This window comes from Erinaceus europaeus, chromosome 1 (assembly GCF_950295315.1).
Source record: "Erinaceus europaeus chromosome 1, mEriEur2.1, whole genome shotgun sequence".
NCBI lineage: Eukaryota > Metazoa > Chordata > Mammalia > Eulipotyphla > Erinaceidae > Erinaceus > Erinaceus europaeus.
This window is the reverse complement of record NC_080162.1, coordinates 127,129,919-127,150,422: the sequence shown is the minus strand read 5'-3', so window position 1 is coordinate 127,150,422 and position 20,504 is coordinate 127,129,919. Positions and strand designations below refer to the sequence as shown.

The 20,504-nt window shown below is 42.6% G+C and overlaps 1 pseudogene; it reads right to left on the bottom strand.

Annotated features, from left to right (window-relative positions):
* LOC132542286 (NADH dehydrogenase [ubiquinone] 1 alpha subcomplex subunit 6-like) overlaps window positions 1-20,005 on the bottom strand; it is a 72,152-nt pseudogene extending 52,147 nt beyond the window's left edge.
* Window positions 20,006-20,504: the final 499 nt, after the last annotated feature.

The following is a 20,504-nucleotide window of genomic DNA, read 5'->3' as shown; positions in this document are numbered from 1 at the left end:
ACATGGTGCAAAGGGCAAGGACCCACAAGGATTCCGGTTCAGCCCCGGGATCCCCACCTGCAGGGGGGGTCGCTTCACAGGTGGTGAAGCAGGCCTGCAGGCAGCTATCTTTCTCTCCCTCTCTCACTCCCCCCCCCCCTTCTCTCTTGATTTCTCTCTGTCCTATCCAACAACAGCAGCAATGGCAACAACAAGGGCAACAAAATGGGGAAAATGGCCTCCAGGAGCAGCAGCTTCATAGTGCAGGCACTGAGCCCCAGTGACAGCCCTGGAGGCAAAGAAAAGAAAAGAAAAGAAACTGCTCTGCTATTTCTCCTAGCTCTTTCTTAGAGTACTGTCAGGATATGAAGGTAATGTATGTAATATACATCAATTCAGGACCTTATATAGTAAGTTCTAGTTCAAAGTAGTTATACAACCTAAACTGGGAGCATGGTAATCATAGTGTCTACTTTTGTAGAGGAAGGGGCTTGAAAGGAAGCTCATTAAGTGGGCAGGGGAGACAGCATAACTGTTATGGGAAAAGACTTTCAAGCCTGGGGGTGGGGTCGGGCGTTGGTGCAGTGGGTTCAGTGCACATGGCGAGAAGTGCAAGGACCAGAGTAAGAATCTAGGTTAGAGCCCCTGGCTCCCCACCTGCTTGGCACCCCTTCACAGGCAGTGAAGCAGGTCTGCAGATGTCTATCTTTCTTTCCCCCTCTCCCCTTCCTCTCTCGATTTTTTTCTGTCTTATTGAACAATGACAGCAATAACAACAATAACTACAACAACAATAAAAACAACAAGGGCAAAAAAAAAAAAAAAGGGAAAAAACAGCCTCCAGGAGCAGTGGCTTCGTGGTACAGGCACCGAGCCCAAGCAATAACCCTGGAGGCAAAATAAATAAATAAATAAAATTTTAAAAAAGACTTTCAAGCCTGAGGCACCCAAAATGCCAGTTCAGTCCACTATACCATGATAAGCCAGTGCTGAGCAGTGCTCTGGTATAAATGAACAAACAGAATCCCCCAAAGCAAACAAACAAACCGCCCCCACTTTAATTAGTGTCTAAATTTCTAGGCAGTGGAACCAGCATAAATACTAACAGTGAAATCTTCCCTCTTCAGGATGGATTTGATGAGTGTGTGACCTATATCATTTCACAGTCTCACATTACTCTAATGTTCATTCTATTGTCACCACTTTTGAGATTCCTGTTGACTTTATTTTTTTGAAAAATTATCTTTACTTATTTATTAGATAGAGACAGCCAGAAATCAAGAGGGAAAGGGGTGATAGGGAGGGAGGGAGACAGACACCCTGTTTCATCGCTTGCAAAGCTTTCCCCCTATAGGCCGGAACCTGGGTTCTTGCACATTGTAACATGTGTGCTCAACCAGGTGTGCCACCACCTGGCTCTTTCTTGTTGACTTTTCATAAGGGAATTAGCTTTTTAGTTTTTGCACTGGCTTGGAAATTAATGTGTCTTTTCCTGTAATTCCCTTTTTTTTTTTTTTAATTATTGCCACCAGGGCTATTGTTGGAGCTCAGTGCTGGTGGACATTTTTTTCTTCCTTTCTTTCTTCCTTCCTTCCTCCTCCTCCATCACCAGCTTATTCTTTCTCTACTCCTCCTTCATCATCATCTTTCTCTCTTCCTCCTCCTTTGCTCTCTCTCTCTCTATTTCTATTTTATTTAACAGAACATAGAGGAATTGAGAGGGATGGAAGTCAGGCAGTGGCACATGGGGTTAAGTGCACATAGTGCAAAATACAAGGACTCACCCAAGGATCCCGGTTCAAGCCCCTGGCTCCCCACCTACAGGAAGAGGGGTGTCTCCTTACAAGCAGTGAAGCAGGTTGGCAGGTGTCTCTTTCTCCCCCTCTCTTACCCTCTCCTCTCAATTTTTCTCTGTCCTATCCAAAAAAATTGAAACAAAAACCGCAGGAGCAGTGGGTTTCAAGTGCAGGTACTGAACCCCAGTGAACCCCTGGAGAGAGAGAGACAGAGATTGAGAGGAGAGAGGGAATAAAAAGGAGAGAAAGGCCCTTGAAGACCTGCTTCACCATTGTGTAGTGTCCCCCCCGAAGGTGTGAGGAAGAGGAGTTTGTACCTGGGTTTTCATGCATGTTAATGTGTTTGGTTAACAGATGTGTCATTGCCTACTCCCAGTCTCCTCTTAACCTTTTAAAAAAATTATATTATCTTTATTTATTTGATAGAGACAGTCAGAAATTGAGAGGGAAGGGGTAGATAGGAAGAGAGACAGAGAGACACTTGTAGCCCTGCTTTACCATTCATAAAGTTTTCTCCCCTGCAGGTGGGAACTGGGGGCTTGAATCTGGGTCCTTGCGCATTGTAACATGTATGCTCAACCAGGTGCACCACCACCCGGCCTCTCTCCTTTTAATCTCAACTGAAGTAAAAGGTTTTCCTCCAATTTTGTGGGTTTGGGTACTTTTGTTTGATTATTTTTCCTTAGGCAGAAAGATTTTTGTGGATAAGAATCAGGGTTCAAAAAAAAAAAAAAAAGAATCAGGGTTCCTTCTGCACAGCTAAAGAAACTACTACCCAAACCAAGAGATCCCTCACAGAATGGGAGAAGATGTCATACATCAGACAAGAGGCTAATTGTCGTTTTCGACGGGTTAGGTTGTTTTCGCCGGGCTGGCTTCACGGGCAGGTAACAGACGACCAGGGACTCATAGTTGAGCTGTAGGCAGTATCTCTTTATTCATGCAGGACGCAGCACAATCTAAGCCGAGCTGAGCTGAGCTAAACTAAAGGTAAAGTACTCTAAAACTCACAATGCTGTCTTTATATATACTTGACAAGTAGGGTGGAAACAGGGTGTGACATAGAGAGGGTGGAGAGAAAAGTGACTGGTGACAATCAGAGTGTGACAAGGAGGGGGGGTGGAGCAAAAACATATCATGAAACAGTGGGGATTGAACCAATGCCCTGGAGGGAAGTGCTTGTTAACAGCGGTTATATAAATAGAATGAAGTGGTTATGTAAATAGAATAGTGTTAAGCAGGGGGGATTTAAACCAAATGAAACAGAAGGGGTCTCATGCATACCAACAATTCCCCCTTTCTTTTTAACTAATGGCCATTGCGGGGTGAACAGAAATGTATATTGTACAGGCGTTTTCAAAAGAACTGGCATATGACATGGAAAACAAAATAGACGAGCAGCAATAACCGGTGTGATGCCAAGTGGAGCTTTTCTTGCCTCAAAGGGCAAGGCCTAGCAGGCGAAAGGGCATTTCTTGCCTCTGGGAATGCTTCATGCCTCTGGGGGCATCTCTTGCCTCAAAGGGCATTTCTTGCCTCTGGGAATGCTTCATGCCTCTGGGGGCATCTCTTGCCTCAAAGGGCGTTTCCTGCCTCTGTGGGCATCTCTTGCCTCTTGGGGCGCTTCATGCCTCTGTGGGCATAACCTAATAAGGAGGGGGAGCTTTCTGCCTCTGGGACAGAGCCTGCAGGCGAGGGGACATGGTCTATAAAGTTTCAATGCAACTGGCTGAAGTTTGTCTTTGAGAAACACAGCAGTGTGTACCAGTAAGTCCGATGGAGGTGTCAGTCCAAAGTAGCTGACCACAGAAGAAAAATGCCAAGGGATGAAACGCTGTATGTCTGTCTCGATGGGGAATGTCGGCCACCTGAATTCTGCTTTTCTGTAGAGAGTGATCTTTGGAGTCTGTGAATCTGTTTCTTCAGGTCGTGCCAGGTCTCATCATTGGTTTCCGGGGGTGATGTCAGAGAACCGGATCCAAATGGATTTCCAGGAATTCCATTTGAGTAGATGTTTTTTCATGTGAAGACTTTGAGAGCTGAAATTCACTTACTTGTTGAACAAAACTTGTAGCAGATTAGAAGTTTACTATAATTGATAACTCCATTATAATTGGAAGTCCTTTCTAGTATGATTTTAAGGTTGTTTAAACAGTTTAAACTCAATAAAATATAGAAAGGTAAACAGAAGAACCACGGTTAAAAGCCTCAGGCATGAGAATAATTAACATAATCATTGCACTATCTGCCCCACCCATAACTCATACAGTTTTCAGGATTAAATGTTTCAGATTCATGTCAAGACGTAAAAGAGAAATCAAAGGAGGGAAAAAACAATTTTTTGGATTGTTTCTGGATGTCTCTAGAAATCATGGCTGCGTCCAGCATTTTTTTTTAAGTCAATGTTAAAATTCAGTCATTCAAATCATTCTCTTATGAAACGCAACTTGAACCAGATTATCAAGATCTCACCATGTAGGATTAAGAATCCCCGGAGGGCGACCTAGTCCAAAAAGGTCCTCGAAATTCCATTTAGGGTGTTTCTGACTGTTCCTGCTGGATTGCTTCAGGCACCCATTTTTAAAAGCGTCTTCCCATTGAAGAAAGAATCCAATCAGGAGAGTAGAACTAACCACATGTCTCCATACTTGGGAACTGCCAGGGTACTCGAGAATGTTCTTCAAATTAGAGTAGTCCTTCTCCATGGGAAACATTCGAGAAGAAGTCCAGAAAGTTCCAGGGGAAATCCCCATGCATATCCCAAGGTCTACGATCACGGTCATAAAGAACCAAACTGTGGCCCGGAGCAAAATGTAGTCCTTTTCCTCAGGAAACATGGGAGAGGGAATCCAGAAAGTCCAAGGAGAAATCTCCGTGCATCTCCCAAGCTCTATGATCCCGGTCATAAGAAACCAAATTTCCCAGTGAGGGAACCGAAGTGTGGCCCAGAGTAAAATGTTCCAGAGACAGAGAAACTGTCTCATAATGAAACAGTAGAGGCTTTGGCAAACCTCTTCGTAAGTAGAAGAGAAGACCATAGTGCATAGGTAGGCAAAGTCTTCACTTATCTGGGAGTTGCGCAGGTCTGGTCCCACGTTGTAGGCGCCATATGTCGTTTTCGACGGGTTAGGTTGTTTTCGCCGGGCTGGCTTCACGGGCAGGTAACAGACGACCAGGGACTCATAGTTGAGCTGTAGGCAGTATCTCTTTATTCATGCAGGACGCAGCACAATCTAAGCCGAGCTGAGCTGAGCTAAACTAAAGGTAAAGTACTCTAAAACTCACAATGCTGTCTTTATATATACTTGACAAGTAGGGTGGAAACAGGGTGTGACATAGAGAGGGTGGAGAGAAAAGTGACTGGTGACAATCAGAGTGTGACAAGGAGGGGGGGTGGAGCAAAAACATATCATGAAACAGTGGGGATTGAACCAATGCCCTGGAGGGAAGTGCTTGTTAACAGCGGTTATATAAATAGAATGAAGTGGTTATGTAAATAGAATAGTGTTAAGCAGGGGGGATTTAAACCAAATGAAACAGAAGGGGTCTCATGCATACCAACAGCTAATAACCAGAATATATAAAGAACTTGCAAATCTCAACAAGACAACAAATAACCCCATCGAAAAATGGGGGGAGGACATGGACAGAATATTTACCACAGAAGAGATCCAAAAAGCCGAGAAACACATGAAAAAAATGCTCCAAGTCTCTGATTGTTAGAGAAATGCAAATCAAGACAATAATGAGATATCACTTCACTTTTGTGAGAATGTCATACATCAGAAAAGGTAACAGCAGCAAATGATGGAGAGGGTGTGGGTCAAAGGAACCCTCCTACACTGCTGGTGGGAATGTCAATTGGTCCAACCTCTGTTGGAGAACAGTCTGGAGAACTCTCAGAAGGCTAGAAATGGACCTACCCTATGATCCTGCAATTCCTGTCCTAGGGATATATCCTAAGGAACCCAACACACCCATCCAAAAAGACCTGTGTACACATATGTTCTTGGAAGCACAATCTGTAATAGCCAAAACCTGGAAGCCACCCAGGTGTCCAACAGCAGATGAGTGGCTGAGCAGGTTGTGGTATATATATGTATATATACTACTCAGCTGTAAAAAATGGTGACTTCACCGTTTTCAGCCAATCTTGGATGGACCTTGAAAAATTCATGTTAAGTGAAATAAGTCAGAAACAGAAGAATGTATATGGGATGATCTCACTCACAGGCGGAAGTTAAAAAACAAGATCAGAAAAGAAAACAGAAGTAGAACCTGAAATGGAATTGGCGTATCGCACCAAAGTAAAAGACTCTGGGGTGGGTGGGTGGGGAGAATACAGATCCAAGAAGGATTCAGAGGACCTAGTGGGGGTTGTATTGTTATATGGAAAACTTGGAAATGTTATGCATGTACAAATTATTGTATTTACTGTTGAATGTAAAGCATTAATTCCCCAATAAAGAAATTTTTAAAAAAAGAATCAGGGTTTGACTTAGCCACAGTTAAAAAAAAATACAGCCTGATGAGTGCTGTACTTGCAAGTATAAAGTCCTGAGTTCAATCTCCAACATTATGTATGCCAGAGTGTTGCTTGCTCTGGTTTTCTCTAGCTCATGAAATAGATATTTTTTTTGAGGAGGGGAGTCTTGAAGAAACAGAAAAGGCTCAAGAACAAAAACATCAAATCATTAAGCCATCACTTTAGTGGTCTTTTCTTTGTATATATATATATTTTTTAAAATTTATTTTCCCTTTTGTTGCCCTTGTTTTTTATTGTTGTGGCGGTTATTGTTGTTATTGATGTCATTGTTGTTGGATAGGCCAGAGAGAAATGGAGAGAGGAGGGGAAGACAGTGAAGGGGAGAGAAAGACAGACACCTGCAGACCTGCTTCACCACTTGTGAAGCAACTCCCCTGCAGGTGGGGAGCTGGGACTTGAACCGGGATCCTTATGTGGGTCCTTGCACTTTGTGTCATATGTGCTTAATCCACTGCGCTACCGCCCAGCTCCCAGTGGTATTTTCTAATTGTCAAAAACACAGTGAAGTTTGTCTTGCTAATAAGAGGCCTTCTTGGAAAGGTGGAGATGGTCAGTGCTATATCCAGTAAAATGAGCCAGTAGAGCAATATTGCCCTTAGAGCAGACAAGTCTGAGTCCTGTTTGTCCAGGTGTTGTGCTCCTGTGCAAATCAGTCTAAGCAGTTACTCCAGCAGAAGCATCTACGGAGGCAGCCCAGGTGTGGGAAGACTACATCTCACAAGATGGTGAGGAAGTCCAGAAAAGGGTGGTGGTGGGAGAGGGTGTATAGCTCCTACCAGAGGAATGATGTGCCTGGAATAACAAAAGAAAAATGAAAACAAAACAAACCCACAGCAGAGGAGTTTCATCCAAGCTTAAAAGTGATGAAAGCAGAATGAGAATTTAGTTGGAGTTCAAGCTGTGGTTAGAGTTATGTGGTGAGGGTTAATAAATCAGTGAGTCTGGAAAATGTTAAATGTCAATACAATGAGGAAGTTGCAATACTGTCATTCAAATAATGTTATTTAAAATTTGTAACTACTACCACATGTCTGTCTGCTTTCAGCAGACATCTTTTATTTCTTCTTCTTTACTAAGACTTGACTTCTTCAAGAGAAAGTGTGGTGTAACGGAGAAAAGGAATCTGCCTCTTGCTAACTATGTGGTCTTTGGTGGACTATTTCAGATATCTGAGTCTTCATTTATTTGACTCTAAATTAGACTTCACAATAACCATTTCTTTGGGGTGTTTCTTTCATGAATTTTGGCAACAGACTAGAGTAAAAATATTATCTTTAAAAAAGAGAGAAGATTTTATTTAGGTCTGGGGAGATAGCATAATGGTTATGCAAAAAGCCTTTCATGCCTAAAGCAGTAAAGGTCCCAGATTCAATCCCCAGCACCACTATAAACCAGAGCAGAGGAGTTCTCTGGTAGAAAAAAAGAGAGATTTTGTTTAGTAATGACAGGGTTAGGAGGAGAGAGAGAGAAAGAGGGAGAGAGAGAGGAAACCAGATATCACTCTGGTATATGTACTGTGGGATTACACTCAGGGACTCATGCTTGAGACCCAACATTTTATCCACTGTGCTGCCTCCTGTACCATGCCTAAAACATAATCTTATATAATGATGCAATAAGCTGCATACAGAACCTCTACAGTTATAACTAAAAATAATTTTAATACATAGTGTGCTCTCATATTATTCTGCAATTTTTTGTTGTTGTCAGAGAGACTGAGAGCATTGCTCCATTAAAAAAAGATTTTTTTAAATAAGGTAGCAGGGATGGAACCCAGGGCCTCATGCATGCAAGGTATGCACTCGACTGATGAGTCATTTCCCTGAACCTCATATTTTATTCTTTTTTCATTGTAATTAATTTAGAGTCACTGTTCATGATCCACTGAACTGACTTCACACCTTAATCTTTCAAAAATATTCTTGCAGGTTTATCTGAAAGCTAGAACAGATATAAAGTGCCTAGCTCACACAATAAATCAAGAAATATGAATACTTTTTTTTTCCTAGAACAGAAAATTTAACTTTAGCTGCAATTTGTACTTTGTTTTTCCATAAATTGGTGGGATTATTCTCTCAGAGAGGATCAAATAAGATCTTTTTCTCAGAAAGGGGCTCACTTTCCTGCATGCTTCTCTCAGCTCATACCAAATGATAGTGCATCTGCTGATCCCAACCTTATCAACGCAATGAGTACCGCCTCCACATGCTTCACTTCAGACTCTGTCCAGAGATATCAGGCATGGAATGTCAACCCTTCAGCATCATTACTTGGGTGAGACTCTTCCTTTCATAGGATTTTCTAATTCCATTCCAGGTGGTTCACTTCCTAACAAAGTCCCAAAACCTAGATATAGACCAGGTCCCATGAGATAGAGCGCAGGTTCACATGTATCCATCAATTAGGACAAAATATATACCTGAAAGCAAAAGTACACAGTAGTCCTCAGTGAGTCAGTATAAAGTTCATAATGAAATAGTGTCTACTTAGACTTAGATACCCTTCTCACCTACTTCCTATTACACTTGCCTCACTCACACACACACACAAATATCTTTTAAAAAAGTTTTTTACTTGTTTGTTTTTAAGTATTTTTACTTATTTACTGGATATAGACAGAGAAAAACTGGGAGGGTAGAAGGAGATAGAGATAAACAGAGAGTCACCTGTGGCCTTGCTTCACCACTCATGAGGCTTTCCCCCCTACAGGTGGGGGCCAGGGACTTGAAACCTGGTCCTTGTGCACTATAATGTATGCACTTAACTACGTGCGCCACTACCTACCACTGTAGGCCTGCCACGTCCCTATCAAACCAGAAACGAAGGGTCTGACAAACTCAACACCCGGGAACCACATCTTCAAGGAAGAGTGATTCTGGGAACGGGACATGGCATGCCGATCAAATTTAGATTATAATTCATTATTCTTATGATTACAGTGAGTCTTATGTTTGGCGGGAACAGGTGGGGATAAGCTCCCCTGGTCTATAGATTAATAACAAATGACCAGGATACTCAGTCACTAATTCCCAGAGGCCCAGCCCGAGATACAGTCCCTGATGACTCACATTTTCAAGAAATAGAAACTGAAGAAAAAACCCAGAGTTCAGCAAGTTAGAAAACCAGACAGAGGGTCCTACCACAGACCAGCACCTACAGTTATGACCAAATGGGGACCAGCTTACCCCTTGGGTAGTAGACTGTGGTTTCCTCCCTATCTTTACTGCAAATACTTACCTAAGCCCACTGACTGCCCTTTGCACTATACCGTTGCCTACATACAAGGTGACAGAAAAGTTAGTATTTATGGCACTCATATATCCTGGTATAGTTTGTCCTTTTTTAGAAAGATTAGCAAGAAGCAGACCTCCTTGGTGTTTGCTTCCTCTCAGAACACGTTATAAATTATATACCCAATTGACACATTTGTGGTGCACCAGGTACAGAGACTGCAGTAGATCTAGAGTCCCTAATGTAGATAAATTAAAATTAGTAAATATATTAAAAATGAGCCAAAAGAGGTATCAGGAGTAGAAGACATACATACACTTTTTTAAAAAAAATTTTATTTTATTTATTTATTCCCTTTTGTTGCCCTTGTTGTTTTATTGTTGTAGTTATTATTGTTGTTGTCGTTGTTGGATAGGACAGAGAGAAATGGAGAGAGGAGGGGAAGACAGAGAGGAGGAGAGAAAGATAGACACCTGCAGACCTGCTTCACCGCCTGTGAAGCGACTCCCCTGCAGGTGGGGAGCCGGGGTTCGAACCGGGATCCTTATGCCGGTCCTTGTGCTTTGCGCCACCTGCGCTTAACCCGCTGTGCTATAGCCCGACTCCCCATACATAGACTTTTAAGAAGATTTCTCAATCATATGTTGCCCCCCTTAGAAGCCAAAGCCTTCGCTTATGCTGCTCCCCCATGATTAAGGAGGGAGTTAGATTTTCACAGTGGAGAAAGTTAAGTTTCTACAGAGAGCTCCTACTCATGAATGCATTATAGGTTACTCCCGCAGGGCTTGACACTCCCTTGAAATAACCACAATTATCAGAGATGCTTTACTTTCTGTTCTAGATTTCTGCTTTCAAAATATCATGTAAATGCTAAAAAAAAAGGTATATAAACGCTTCCCTGTCTAATAAACATTGAGTTCAGATTCACCCTCCAATAGAGTGTGGTGTCTATCTGTTCTCCCTCGCTCTCCTCCCTCTCCTATTCTCTCTCTCCTGACCCACCTGGGGCTCTCTTCAGCAGACCCTGACAACTCCTGCTGCTCCCCCGCCTGAGCTGTCTGTAGCATAGGCCTCTTCCAGTAAAGTGTCCCTGTGAGCCAGCAGTAATAGAGACCCTTGCCCCAGTGGCTTTTAATCTTTTTCCTAGTAAAAGAAGCCATCACTATTTCCCATCACTTGTCATTTAGAAGAATGTAGTTTGGTGGTTATTATGCAGGATAAGTGTATCAGTGAATATGACCTCTCCATCTGAGAAACCCACCTTTTTATTCTTAGAATAAAGAAGTAATCGTGGATGGGGAGGTAGCATAATGGTTGTGCAAACAGATGCTCATGTGTGAGGCTCTGAGGTCTCAGATTCCACCACCATAAACCAGAGTTGAGCAGTGCTGTGCTCTGGTAAAGAAAAAAAAAAAAAAAGAATCCCTTCTTTGCTACATAATAGTCTGAGTCCCTTAACAAAAGATACTTATTCTACATTCACACTATTTTTCTATTTTCAATTTTAGTATCACTTTATTGAGGAAATGCTGATTTACAGAATTATTGTTGGCATTAATACTGTATTTATATCAAGCTGTCATCTTCCACCACTGAGTACTGGGCTTACCCACCACTACCACCATTACACACACTTCATTCTCTTCCTCCCCCCTTTTGGGTTGCCAAATCTACTATATTTGGCTATATTCATTGAAGTTTCACCCTATATTTTCCCTTGTTCTGTTATTATTATTTTTTTTGCCTCCAGGGTTATTGCTAGGGCTCAGTGCCTGCACCATGAATCCACTGCTCCTGGAGGCCATTTTTTTTTTTACCTCTTTTGTTGCCCTTGTTGTTGTAGTCTTGTTGTGGTTATTATTGTTATTGTTGATGTCATTCTTTGCTTGATAGGACAGAGAGAAATGGAGAGAGGAGGGGAAGACAGAGAGTGGGAGAGAAAGATAGACACCTGCAGACCTGCTTCACTGCCTGTGAAGCGACTCCCCTACAGGTGGGGAGCCAGGATCTCAAACCAAGATCCTTATGCCGGTCCTTGTGCTTTGTGTCAGTTGCGCTTAACCAGCTGCGCTACCACCCAACCCCCCCCCCCCCCCGTTCTGTTTCTTAGGTCTCACCTAGGGGAGAGACTAACTTGTATTTATCTTCCTTCTGGCTTATTTCATTCATCATATTTCTCTCCAGTTCCACCAATGTTGCAGCAAAAGAATAAGATGTCACCATTTCTTATAGCTGAGTAGTATTCCAGTGTCTATGTGTCACACTTCCTTATCCACTCAGCTGTAACTGGACATTTGGATTATTTTCAAATTTTGAATACTACAAATTGTGCTGCCATGAATGTTATCATGCATAGGTTTTTTGGTTTTTTTTAACCAGTGCACTTCTCCACTCTGGATTATGGTAATGTGGAGGACAGAACCTGGGAACTACGAGCCTCAGGCCTGAGAGTCTGTTTGTATAACTGTTATCATGCATAGATCTTTTCCGTGTTTTTGTGCTCTTTGGTTAGAAGCTGGTCCACCCCAGTTTTCCTTTAGCATTTACTATTAAGCAGATTCTTCATATGTATATTATTTGACTGTTTTTTTCTTTTCCCATTACAACAGTTGCTAAGGACACTTCCACCTTCCCAACATGCCTTTTGCCTCTCTCCAGCCCCTTTCCTAGCCACTCCTGTCCCGACTTGCCACTTCTGGAATTCTCCCATAAAAGCCTCTCCTATTTCCACTTTTGCTCTCTCTTCTCCTCTCTTTTCTCTTCTGCAACCCGACCCGGAGATGGGGTGGTGGGCATAGTGGGAGGCGGACATTTTGCTAGCTCCACATGGCCTACACCACTGTGCTCACCCCCAATTCTGGAGCATCCGTGTGAATAAAGATTTGCGTTCCCACTCTGCCACGAGTTCCTGGTCTCTTCTCTCTCCCCTGCGACACAACCCGACAACTGAACATGATATTTTGGACTTTTCAATATCAATGCTGACTTGGTCTGGGCTGTTAAGTAGTTAACTTTGACTTCATAAAAGATGTATATGGGGTCAGAGAAATAGCTCACTTGCAGCATGTGCTGCTTTCTCATCTGCACTTCTCTGCTTGGAGTCCAGACCTCATTGTATTAAAGGACACTGGTGCTGTGGTTTCTCTTTCTTTTTCCCTATATATTAAAAAAAAAGTTTATATGATCCTGAGTTATATTTAATCTTTTTTGTTTTTAATCTTTATTTCCTTATTGGCTAGGGACAGCCAGAGATTGAGAGGGAAGGGTGTGATGAGACACCTGCAACACTGTTTCACCACTCACAAAGCTTTCCCCCTGCAGGTGGGGACTGGGGTTTGAACCCGGGTCCTTGTACATTGCAACATATGCACTCATCCAGGTGCGCCACCACCCAGTCCCAGAGTTATACTTAATCTATAACAAACTAATGAGCAATCCAAAAAGTATATATATTTATCAAGGATTGCTACACATGAATCATTAAAGTAGGAATATGACCTCACATTTACATAAAGCCTTACACTTCTATATTTTCACATGTAATATTTCATTGGTTCCTTGTAATAATTCTCAGGTGCTGGTCAAACAGAATATTGCTCTCATTTTGGAGATGATTAAGTTAGAAGATTACACTTCTGTTTTTGATTCTTGGCTGAAGATTAGAATAAGTTTGGGAATTAAAAAAAATAAGGCCAATACCTATGCTCAAGAATTTCAAACTCAAATGTTCTGGAAGAAATCTGAGCAGCAGGAGTTTCCAAAATGGGCACATGTTTGTTCAATGTACAGTCATGGCTGAGAAGTACTGGGGGTTGGGGATAGATAGCATAATGGTTATGCAAAGAGACTTTCATATATGAGGCTCCAAAGTCCCATTTTCAATCCCCCCAGCACCACCATAAGCAAGAGGTAAGCAGTGCTCTGGTTTAAAAAAAAAAAAGTCTGGGGCTAGGCGGTGGCTCTGTGGGTTAAGCACACTTGTTAGGAAGCACAAGGACCTATGGTGGAGCCACCTGCAGGGGGTCGCTACACAAGCCGGTGAAGCAGGTCTGCAGGTGTTTATCTTTCTTTCCCCCTCTCTGTCTTCCCCGCCTCTTTCAATTCTCTCTGTCCTATCCAATAACAGTAATAACTTGAACACGGGAAGTGGAGGACCTAGTGGGAGTTGAATTGTTATGTGGAAAACTGGGAAATGTTATGCATGTACAAACTATTATATTTTACTGTCAACTGTAAACCATTAACCCTCCAATAAAGAAATTTAAAAAAGAAACAATAAAAACAACAATAACAAAGCAACAACAGTGCCAACAAGGGCAACAAAATGGGAAAAATGGCCTCCAGGAGGAGTGGATTTGTAGTGCAAGACACCGAGCCCCAACAATAACCCTGGAGGCTAAAATAAATAAATAAATAAATACTGGGCAACACAGTTCTGATATTAAAATGCCCATATAAATAAAAGGGACTCCATTAACACAGTGAGTCAATTATTATAGCCATTCCTGTAGAGAGTCCACTTCTTCAAGTTTCTACTGCTGTCAGATGATCTCTGCTTAGGAAAAAAAAACTTCTGGTAATTTGTTCAAATCAATGCATATAATCACTGCTTACATAACATAATTTCTTTTAAAAATTCTTTATTATCTTTATTTATTTATTGGATAGAGATAGTCAGAAATGGAGAGGGGAGAGAGAGATAGAGAGACACCTGCAGTCTTGCTTCACCACTCGTGAAGCTTTCCCCCTGCAGGTGGGAACTGGGGGCTTGAACCAGGGTCCTTGGGCACTGTAATATGTGCACTCAACCAGGTGCACCACCAACTGGCCCCCATAACATAATTTTTTTAGAAACTACTCTCAGTGCCTATTTCTAGCTAATTTTGACTGAGCATGAACTGTGAGGCTTCACAGCTTGTCATCCTACCTTTAAGGGTAAGCCCAGGGAAGGAAGAAATTGTTTTGTTATTTCAAAGCTGTTGACAATGGCAATTATAAAAGCCACTCATTTTCCATTGTCCCACAACTCCTTTGGCTCAATCCTGTGTGGTCAGACCCCACCAATTGTATTGACTTGATTTTTATCAAGACTGCATCTTTAATAGGCTGTTAATATAGAGAAATCAGAGAAACTATCAAATATTGAATCTAGCACAGGGACTGAGGCTTGGCAGATTTTATTCATTAAGTAAGAGAATAAAAGGGTTGGGGAGACAGCATAATGGTTTTGCACAAGGTTTTTATGCCCATGGTTTTAGGGTCTCAGGAACAACCTTCAAGCACCACCATAAGCCAGGGTGAACAGTGCTCTGGAAAAAAAAAAAAAGACTGGAACTCAGAGTAGGTCTGTGGAAAAGGTTGATCCAATTTTTTTTTCTTCTGCTCTGTCCCTTCTCTTCCCTTTTTATGGAAAGACGGTTTTCTTTAGAATAATATCAAAGGAAAATAAGCTGCAATAGGGTATCTCTAGCTTGCTATTGAAAACACTCTGACATGGTGGAATTTGAATCACAACCATACCCTACAGAGAAACCATATATAATATTATGATTTGCATATTTCCAATCCTTTTGTTGAGTGGAAATGTGTGCATGTATCAGTATTGTACTTCATTTTGTGATCCCAACATTTAATTGAAATAGGTTATATGCAGGGGTAGATAGCATAATGGTTATGCAAAGAGACTCTCATGCCTGAGGCTCCAATGTCCCAGGTTCTATCCCCTGCACCCCCATAAGCCAGAGCTGAACAGTGCTCTGGTAAAAAAGAAAGAAAGAAAAAAAGAAAGAAAGAGAGAAAGAAAGAAAGAAAGAAAGAAAGAAAGAAAGAAAGAAAGAAAGAGAGAAAGAAAGAGGTTATAAAGGGGCTGGGTGGTGGAACACCTGCTTGAGTGCACATGTTATAGTGCACAAAGACCTGGGTTCGAGCCTCTAGTCCCCACCTGCAAGGGGAAAGCTTTACAAGTGGTGAAACAGTGCTGCAATTATCTCTCTGTCTCTTCCCCTCTATCTCCCCCTCCCTTCTGAATTTCTCTCTATCTCTATCCAATGATATGGTGGAATTTGACATGGTGGAAATTGACATGGTGGAATTTGAATTATAACCTTACTCTACAGAGAAACCATACTTAATATTTTGATTGCATATTTCAATCCTTTTGAGTGGACCTGTGTGTAACTGTATGTAAATGTGTGTAAATATATGCACATTCACTTATATATCCGGTGAACCAACTAGATGTCTTTGGGCATGATGGTGAATCTCGCTTTTTTAAAAATTTATCTATAAAATGGAAATATTAACAAGACCATAGGATAAGAGGGATAAGAGGGGTACATTTCCACACAATTCCCACCCCCAGAACTCTGTATTCCATCCCCTCCATTGATAGCTTCTTTATTCTTTATCCCTCTGGGAACATGGACCCAGGATTATTATGGGGTGCAGAAGGCGGGAGGTCTGGTTTCTGTAATTGCTTCCCTGCTGAACATGGGCTTTGGCAGATGGCTCCATACTCCCAGCCAGTTTCTCTCTTTTCCTAGTGGGGCAGGGACCTGGGGAGGTGGGGCTCTAGGACACATTGGTGAGGTCTTTTGCCCAGGCAAGTCAGGTTGGCATCATAGTAGCATCTAGAACCTGGTGGCTGAAAAAGAGTCAAGATATAAAGCAGAACAAATTGTTGACCTAAAGGTCATGAACCTAAGGGCAAGAATATTGCAGAGGAAGATTTAAGGTCTCCATTTTGGAAAAAGCTGGTAGGTCTATGTCGAGCTGCACCGCAGAGAAGAGAGAGAGGAGATCCGGAGCGAAGAGGGAACGCAAATCTTTATTTGCACTGGCACCTCAGAGCTGGGTGAGAGAGAAGCAGCTTGGGCCACATGGAGGTAGCAAAAATGGCCCCCTCACGCAGCAACCTTCCCTGTGTCTAACCACCGAAGTGAAGGGCCGGCAAGAGAGTGAGGTGCGGAAGAAGAAGGGCTTTTATGGGAATAGCTCTCTCGAGAATGAGAAGAGGGAGGAGTGACCATAGCACTCCAGGGTAGGATAATAACTCTTGAGGGAATGGGAAGGGGGAGGAGTAACCAAAGCACTCCAACTATCACGGGGAATTGACAATGCCCCGAGGGCACAACATGGCGGAACAGGTGCTCCCAAGAATGTCCCAACTCTCGAGGGAACTAGCAATAGCCTGAGGGGACAACATGGCAGATGTGACTGCATCTGCACAATTTCCCAGCAGGTCTAATTTAGGTATATTCCAAGAGGCCCATGACTTTACTAGTTTTTGCCTGAGCCTAACATCTAATATGGTGGACCCAGGTTATTGTGTTGGGAGATGGTGTTATAGTTGGAAAAAGGACTAGAAAGCTGGGTCAGGGAAGAGAGTAGCTACCAAATATGGGGAAAGTATATAAATATTATTAACTGTAAACCCCATCGATTTGATCTGGGGTTCATATTCAGCACAGAAGCCTCTGTAACCTCTGCATCCCTGTAGGTCTGAGTTCGCATTCTGTGGTCATGGCTAGGAACATACTAGGCTGCACTAATTTCAGTACCCATCTTCCTTGGGTAGTAAGTAGAGTATATTGTCCAACCTCACTTCGGAGAATGGAACATTCCCTACCATTGATCCACACTGAGGGCAAAGTCTTATAGGGACCCCACAAAGGGGTCCATTATGTTGTTCCTGATGGAGATGACCAGTGATAGTGGAGAGAGGGATCTGTTCGAGGTCTAGATATGATTCTCATCATATCTGTGTGGGAATCCCAGGGCTCCCTGACCAGGGCCCTGGTTGATAGAGTGGGCTGGTAGTGACCAAAGAGCCATCATTAAAGTATGCTGGTCTTGGGGGTTGGGCAGTAGCGCCACCGGTTAAGTAGTGCACGTGGTGCAAAGCACAAGGACCAGAGGAAGGATCCTGGTTAGAGTCTCCCCCCCCCCCCCCCGCTCCCCACCTGCAGGGGTGTCTTCATGGGTGGTGAAGCAGGTCTGCAGGTGTCTTTCTCACCTCCTCTCTGTCTCTCCTTCTCTCTTGATTTCTCTCTGTCCTATCCAACATCAGCAATGACAACAGCAATAATAATGGCAACAACAAGGGTAACAACTAGGGCAACAAAGTGGGGAAAAAATGGCCTCCAGGAGCAGTGGAATCATAGTGCAGGCACCTAACCCCAGCAATAACCCTGGAGGCAAAATAAAATAAAGTATGCCGGTCTCTTTCCCTTATCCAGTTTTTGTAATGCTTACTTTGTCTGCCAGTGTTAGCTTTGAAGTCATTGAGGAATGTGTAGTAGGAGAGAGGTGAGGAGGGTATCTAGGTCTAAGTATAAACTATTTGATTAGGTGCTTTATGGTATTTTTTTTAGGTCTTTCTACTTGCTTGCTACATTTTTTGACTCAATGCAAACTGTTGTGCACTCTTGCTTTAAGGTATATATTTTCCCCTAACTTATGGATACATGTGTAGGTATGCCCTATCTCCTGGGCCCCAGTATTTATCTAGGTTTTGAGGCTTTGTTAGGAAGTGCACCATTGGAAAGGGAATTAAGGGGTCCTATGAGCTAGGAAAGGTCTCACTCGAGTAATGAAGCTGGAGGGTTGACATTCCTCACCTGACATCTCTGGACACAGTACGAAGTGAAACATGCCAAAGCAGTACTGGTTGCATTGATTAGGGTGAGATCAGCAAATGTGTTATCAGCATGCAGGAAAGTGAGTCCCACCCCAGAGGTTCCAGGCCTGGGAGAAATATGGGTTTTTATAGAGAATGGGGAAGGTTCCTGCTGTCTTAGGGTTTAAGAAGGCAATAGATATTGCTATAACCAAATTATCTGGCGATTGGGTTAACTTTGAAAATCCCATTGTTTTATCATACAAGTCCTATGGATGGCAAGCAGATTAAGATTTTCAGATAAGCCCACCAGGTATGCTTCAATACCCTCCTGGAAAACACAGATGGCAACGCTCTCAAACCTCAAGTCAGTTTTGAAATCCTGGGCGACCTCATTCACCAGCCTCTGGAACAGCAGCTTCGGGATCAGAAGATCATGGATTCCAGAGAACCACAGATTTCTCTAAGCGCCACTGTTGGGGCCTATAGCCATGAGGCCTTTTCACTCCGCGGGTGGAGGGGCCACTTTTCCTGGCGACTTTAGTTCCTGAGGGGCTCTTTTCCACCCATGGATTTTTGCGCAGTCTGTTTGGTTCAGTCCATCTTCTCCTACCTTACAACAGAGTCTTAGGCCACTTCTGCTGTTCAATATAGAGCCGCAATTGTCAAGCAAGAGATAGCAAGTCTCCTACTAGCAGCCATGCCACCCTACGCTCTGAAATATTTTTATCTTTATTTATTATGATAGAGACAGCTGGAAATTGAGAAGAAGGGGGATATAGAGAGGGATAGAGACAGAGAAACACCTGCATCCCTGCTTCACCACTTGTGAAGCTTTCTCCCTTGCAGTTGGGGATCGGGTCATTGAACCTGAGACCTTTCGCATTGGTATATGTGCACTCAACCAGGCACACCAATACCTGGCCCCCACCATTCAAAACTTTTAGTATTCCATTATTCTCACATAACCCCTCGAGAATGCTGTATTGTGGCCCAAGAAGTGGCTCAGTGAATAAAGCATTTGGCTCTCAGGCATGAGGTACTGAGTTTAATCCCCAGCAGTAATCTACCCTCCTATCTTTCTCATTAATAAATAAATAAAATCTTGGGGAATAAAAAAGAAGAATACTGTCTTTACTTAGTCTAACAATCTGTTAACAATTTTTGGTGCATTATCTATGTCTTTCAAGGTCTTCTATGCCCTTTTGTTTATAGAAATTACACAATATTGGTCCGGGAGGTGGCACAGTGGATAAAGCATTGGACTCTCAAGCGTGAGGTCCTGAGTTTAATCCCCCGCAGCACATGCACCAGAGTTATATCTGGTTCTTTCTCCCTCTCCCCTCTCCTACTATCTTTCTCATGAATAAATAAATAAAATCTTTTTTTTTTAAATCACACAATATGATGGACACATACTGAATAAACACATTTGATGATAAAGTGAGTGAGACAGAACAAGTCTCCTGTCTTCGCAGTGAGTTTAGCAGTTAAGGTTAGAAGAAATATACTGGGGGGGGGTTAGCAAGTGGTGCTGCACCTGTCTAAATGCACACATAACAATGAACAAGGACCCTGGTTCAAGCTTCTGGTCCCCACCTGCAGGGGGAAGCTTCATGAGTGGTGAAGCAGGGCTGCAGGTGTCTCTCTGTCTCTCTTCTATGTCCCCCTTCCCTCTCAATTTTTCTATATTTCTACCCAATAATGAAAAAGGAAGGCACATATTTTGAAAGGTGTACATACCTCAGTTGCTCTCAGGTGATGAGGCCCCTTCTGAGGGCAACCCAGAATCCTAGAATGTAGGCGGAATTTCTGAATGTGTTTGCTAACTGACATTCTGACCTAATATAGGACCCCATTATCTGTTAGACCAAGGGTTTCTTTTATAACTAGATGCACTCTTGAGTCTTAATTTCATCATAGTTGTGATACTAATTTCCACCTCACAGGAACATGATATGGTGAATATGAAAAGTCTAGGACGCAACTGTGAAAATGAGTTCTCTGTAAGCCCTCAGTGGGTTGGGATTTTTGCTTTTTGTAGACTTCACATCAAATGACAGTTTTTTCAAGGTCACTTTGATAAAGAAATATGCTGGGATAGAGCAACAGATAAAAAATCCATCATTTCCCCAAATTAAATTGAGATATCCCATATAAATATTGAAGATTTTTATGAACACACACACACACACACTGAAGCCTTTGGTCTTATGGAATCTGGTTTGTTTTTGTAACAGCGTCTGCCAGCTGGATTTGATTTGCTTCTGGCGACAGCCCTTCTACACATTACTAAGACAGTAGGTGAGTGTTGTGCTGACAGGAGAGAAAGTTC